Source organism: Tachypleus tridentatus, chromosome 1 (genome assembly GCF_004210375.1).
Source record: "Tachypleus tridentatus isolate NWPU-2018 chromosome 1, ASM421037v1, whole genome shotgun sequence".
Classification (NCBI taxonomy): Eukaryota; Metazoa; Arthropoda; class Merostomata; order Xiphosura; family Limulidae; genus Tachypleus; species Tachypleus tridentatus.
Genome location: NC_134825.1, coordinates 103072394 through 103078511, shown reverse-complemented (window position 1 = coordinate 103078511; position 6118 = coordinate 103072394). Strand labels below are relative to the sequence as shown.

General features: G+C 35.3%; 1 long non-coding RNA gene across 1 annotated transcript; it reads right to left on the bottom strand.

Annotated features, from left to right (window-relative positions):
• Positions 1 to 2333: 2333 nt before the first annotated feature.
• Positions 2334 to 5132, bottom strand: LOC143253196 (uncharacterized). The gene is made up of 3 exons (XR_013029447.1): positions 5046 to 5132; positions 3683 to 3799; positions 2334 to 2575 (listed from the first exon to the last, which is right to left on the bottom strand). It is a non-coding gene; the product is annotated as an uncharacterized LOC143253196 (long non-coding RNA).
• Positions 5133 to 6118: the final 986 nt, after the last annotated feature.

The window sequence follows — 6118 nt, the reverse complement described above, 5'->3', positions numbered from 1 at the left end:
CAAAATGACCGGGTTGTGAAGCATATTTTGTTGTTATTTGTTATCATATTTCTGATTTCTTTTATGTTTTTTTGGCTGACACTAACGCTATCTATTTCTAGAATTTCGTCACCGGGATCAAGAATTCCAGTGAGTGAAATAAATGTTTCGTAACTTCTCATATGAGTAACGAACACTCCTGAAACTATTAAAACAATAAATATATACATATATGTACACTTTGTAGTAATTTTGCTATTTAGTGCGTCAGTCTTCTTTACTAAAATTCGTCTATGAATTGCTAACTTGCTTTGTTTAACAATGTTAATGAGGTAAGACACGAATACAAAATAGCTTGAAAACATATTGTCCGAATAAGAAAAGAAAATGTTTGAATATTTAGATCGCGTTAACCAGTTAAAATCCTTCCTCTTCTCTTTCACAACAAAAAACATTCCTTAAAGTAACAACAAATCAATGAAAGACACATGGAATAGCGACTTACAACTATGTAGGCATGATAACGCAATTTTTCTAGACTCTGTTATAAAACTGTTGGTAATACAACGTGCTCTGAGCAAATTGGGCCTCATTGACTGTGCTCAATTCGTATATTTATTACATTACTTATCCCTCAAATTATGGACTTGTTCTTGGCTGTTAACTTCAGGAGGAAAGACAACATATTAGGTCATATCGAACAATTGTTTTTACCTATTGAAACTGTTAAATGGGCAGGATGTTGCTCTGGAGTAGGCTGAAAAGGACAACGGTTTTATTGAGTAATTAACTTCTATCTTATTTATAAGTTTAAAACCTGGAACTGCTATGTGCAGTTATTCCATAGGTGGCTTTGAGTGAAGAATATCCTAAGCCATACAATAATCAATCTGTTACGACAATTGGAGTGAATCTGTGTGTGCGCGTTTAATCTTAACAAAGGTCTATCTGCCCTATGCTCACCCTAACTGTTTTAAAAACTTTATTTTAAAACCATATTAAGCGCAAAGTGTAAAACCAATAAAGTTTGTTTGTGTTTGAAATTCGCACAAAGCTTCACGAGAGCTATCTATGCTAGGCGTTCCTAATTTAAAATGTAATACAACAAGGAAGGCAGCTAGTTATCACCGCCCATAGCCAACTCTTGAGCTACTCTTTACCAACGAATAGTGGGATTGACCGCAGTTATAACAGACCTACAGCTGAAAGGACGAGTATGTTTCGTGTGACAGGGATTCGAACTCGCAACCCTCGGATTACGATTTCAATGTGTTAACCATCGGGCCAAGTCGGGCTCAAAACTATTGAAGTAAAATTTTAAAACGTTAAGATAAAATTGTTTCAGTTACGATGCAAAACCTGCTAGGCTAAATAATTAAATTCAAAATACAATACCAACAACTTCTACACTAGGTAAATCCTGACTTCAATAACTACATCATATCGACCTTTAATACGACATCATCATCATCAGTACAAACTGTTGTTATTGTAATTTTAAATTAACCGTTACGTTATTTTCTGCCGGATTATGCCATGATAATTTTGTTTCCCCCCTGTAATTAATTAATTTAAAAATCATAAATTGAACACATAATTCTCTCATCTTTCTTTAGATTTGCACTCGGCCCGGCATGGTCAAGCGTGTTAAGGCGTGCGACTCGGAATCTGAGGGTCGCGGGTTCGCATCCCCGTCGCGCTAAACGTGCTCGACCTTTCAGCCGTGGGGGCGTTATAATGTTACGGTCAATCCCACTATTCGTTGGTAAAAGAGTAGCCCAAGAGTTGGCGGTGTGTAGTGATGACTAGCTGTCTTCCCTCTAGTCTTACACTGCTAAATTAGGGACAGCTAGCACAGATAGCCCTCGAGTAGCTTTGTGCGAAATTCCAAAAAACAAAAAACAAACAAGCATGGGTAAGTACGTGATACCAGATAAAATATATGTGACAGTTCTCTGCGAAATGGATATTTCCACAGAGAGAGTATTAAAGGAATTAAGGACTCATACAAAATATTTTAAATGCAATCTTTAGTGTTTTCCAATGAAGCGAAAGCAATCGTATAGCAGAGCACACAGTACAGCAACAGACTCCAAAAACCAAACCTTAGGTCAACTCAGAGCAGCCTTATCCTTAACGAAATATCAACTATGACTATATGATGTGTTGTATCCTACAGATTGTATTATTATTTTCATAATTCGTGGCATGTGCACGATTCACTAACGTCACGGCAGTACAAATTGCAATGTTAAGCGTTTCTTAAATGACAACATTGCAGTGTCTAGTAACTAAGTTATAGACAGACAACACACTACCATAAAGTGGTGTAAATGATTAAAATGGGTGATCTCTCCAGGTCATCTTTTACTGTAATAATAATAATAAAAGAAACGCTATTCTGATACAAACAAGAGACTGCTCACCATTACTGTTCTTTAACTTCTTCTCAGCAATACAAAATCCGAAAGGTTTATTTTTAGGCTTCACTATCTCTATAACACGTTTTTCATCCTCTTCAAACTTAATGACACGACCAGTCGGGTAATTCACAACTGGTGAGCTATCCAACTCGATTTCTTCATTATCATTGCTACTAGAGTGTGTTTTGGAGAGAAAAAAATGTTGTTAAAGCACAGATTGTTGTTTCCCTTTCATACAAGCATAAATTAAAAAGGTGAGACATCCAATTACTGTCATGCCACGCGGATGATAGTAAGAAATAAACAGAAAACAAACTACGACATGGTTGTTCAAAGAAGTCCAACGAAGCTGTATGATATACAAAGTCAATACAAGTTAGTGTTTAATATAAACGTATTTTAAATTAGAAATCGTCGATTACCCTAAGGACATGTTAAAATCTGTTACATTTTTCACATCACTCTTCCTTCAAACAGATCCTTTCAGAGATTAAAAGATAACATTAATTTATACTTATTATATTCTACTTGGACGGGCCAGCAGTAACTGATATTCAGTATGCAGGGTTGTGTTTCTCAGTGTCTAATACTCGAGCCACAATGCAGTTAAATACAGCCCGTAATTTCGGTTGTGCTCGGGTTTTTGTAATGGCAGTCAGTCTCATTCTTCGGGTCTAACAGACGGCTAAAGTTTCTTATGGTAATGAGTAGTTGGTCAGTTGTTTAGAATTAGGAATGTTAAGTGATTCTGACTTGCCATTTAGCCCTTGTGAGCATAGAATACCCATCAATTGAAAATATCGGTATCAAGCTACTGAGAGCCTTTCCAGGAGACTTGAGAAATTAAGAACTCTCAGTTTTCAACCAGAGAATATTCGTGATGAAATGTACGAGAGTTTCATACAAAAACAAAAAAGAAAACGCCTACTAAATATCAATTGGATGTTCAAGTTATTCACCCTCTAGATATTTAGTCTCAGGTAAAATAGAGTTAAATAGTCAGTATAGCTTTCACTCGGATCAGAAAAAATACACAAAAGGCACACAACGTTGTCCACAAAGCCACTTATCGCAAAAGCTTTAGTGTTTATCCTTCGGCTAAACTGTACACTGTGAAAAACGATTACATGGATATGTGTAGTAAGAAATGTATGTTTCTAAAAGAGCCGTCAGAAGCGATAAGTTCGGTCACACTTTTTTCGTAAAACTACACATAACGTTGAGTATATGTAGTATGAAAATACGGTATCCTAGTTAATTCATAAAAACCTAGAACTTACGAGTCGTGACACCAGACTCTTATTCTTTCCTGCTTGGTTTGATGCTTACAACAAAAAACACTTTTAAACCCGTCCTCAATTCTCTCCTTCAGTGATTTTTTCTGCAGGGCAAAGTCACTGGAATAGAAGCAATACTTACAAATAATTAATTTGTCATACTATATTTACACAAAAGTGACTTGTATGAGAGAAGATCAATATTTATTTGAATGAATTGTGTTATATTGATAAATCAGTACCTTAATGTTAATGGTTAACAACTGAGATAAAATTGGTAAATATCACGATCCACACTAAAACAATTATTGTTCAGACAGTATAACAGTATGAACAGTATTTCAATAACTACTAGATCTGTCGTGTATCAGTGAAACTGTGGAGTCCTGGTATTATACAGAGGTCCTCGATAATAGTGGATATTGCAGATGTAATGGAGTTAACATATTCTTCTCTACTCTCGTTCACAAGTTACTATAATACCCACACTAAAATTACTTATAATGAAAAACGGTTGCAATTGTGTATAGAGAAAAACAATAGTTGAGGTTTGTCAGATGATTATTAAACGTACTTAAATATTTATATGCTGGAATAGACAACGAATTATGGTTATTTCAGGGTCACATAAAACATATGTTACCAAATTTGTCTGCTTGAATCAAATATACAAGAATTAAGGTCCCAAAACAAATTATAAGTGAAAACGACTCTACAAGATGTTGACTGCAAAGATGTTATGACAGGTAGCGTTTAACTAGTTTTAGCCAAGCAGCAAATGTGCAATGTACTTGAAGAAATACATAGATTATATAAGTAACTATGAACCCTAATTATATCATTGGATTACATACTTTTTATTGAGTCTTTAAGTTAACAGTTTTTCTGCTTGATAACAGATTATAATCATCAATAGTACATATTCTTATCAAAACACAAGTTTTATGGTGAGATAAAAATAACTAAGAACAACAATATATAATATATATGAAATGTTACATATTTGCTGAGAAACAATTTTAAAATATTTTTATAATTTTAATTTTTTTTCGACACTTAGTCTATTTGATTTGGTTTCTTTTAAATTTTGCGCGAAACAACACGTAGGCTGTATACACCAACCATATTTTCAGCAATTGTAGTCTAAAGGAAAGACACCAAGTCAACACCTTACACTGTCAACTATTGGGTTACTCTTAGATCAACGAATAATGAAATAGACTGTCATATTTTAATTTTCCCTTCCGACTAAATAGGTTGAATGTGTTTGGTGTGACAGGAGCACAAAACAGCTTTCCGGGTATTGTGTGCAGAGCGTCCTGGCAACCACTTAGCTAAAAGTCAGGATTTACTTGAGAATACATACCTTTTGGGTATGAAAATCCCGGAAGGAACTGATTCTTCTTCTTCATTCCAGATTGTATCATTGATTGGCCAAGATTCACCTAAGTTAAGATAAAAAATACTGATTTCTACAAAATTAAATAACATCTAAACTAGTTTTGCTTTGATATCTAGTAAGGAATCTGCTATATTAAATAATTAAATGCAAAACACAAAAACAGCAGCTTTTACACGAGGTAAATTATGACTTTAATAACTACATCGTATTGTCCTTTTTTTTTTTACGTTCGTGCAAAGATACACAAGGACTGTCTTTGCTAGCCGTCCTTAATTTAGCAGTGTAAGACTAGAGGGAAGACAGCTAATCATCACTACACACCGCCAACTCTTGGGCTACTCTTTTACCAACGAATAGTGGGATTGACCGTCACATTATAACGCCCCCACGGCTGAAAGGTCGAGCACGTTTAGCGCGACGGGGATGCGAACCCGCGACCCTCAGATTCCGAGTCGCACGCCTTAACACGCTTGACCATGCCGGGCCGAGTGCAAATCTAAAGAAAGATGAGAGAATTATGTGTTCAATTTATGATTTTTAAATTAATTATTTACAGGGGAAACAAAATTATCATGGCATAATCCGGCAGAAAATAACGTAACGGTTAATTTAAAATTACAATAACAACAGTTTGTACTGATGATGATGATGTCGTATTAAAGGTCGATATGATGTAGTTATTGAAGTCAGGATTTACCTAGTGTAGAAGTTGTTGGTATTGTATTTTGAATTTAATTATTTAGCCTAGCAGGTTTTGCATCGTAACTGAAACAATTTTATCTTAACGTTTTAAAATTTTACTTCAATAGTTTTGAGCCCGACTTGGCCCGATGGTTAACACATTGAAATCGTAATCCGAGGGTTGCGAGTTCGAATCCCTGTCACACGAAACATACTCGTCCTTTCAGCTGTAGGTCTGTTATAACTGCGGTCAATCCCACTATTCGTTGGTAAAAGAGTAGCTCAAGAGTTGGCTATGGGCGGTGATAACTAGCTGCCTTCCTTGTTGTATTACATTTTAAATTAGGAACGCCTAG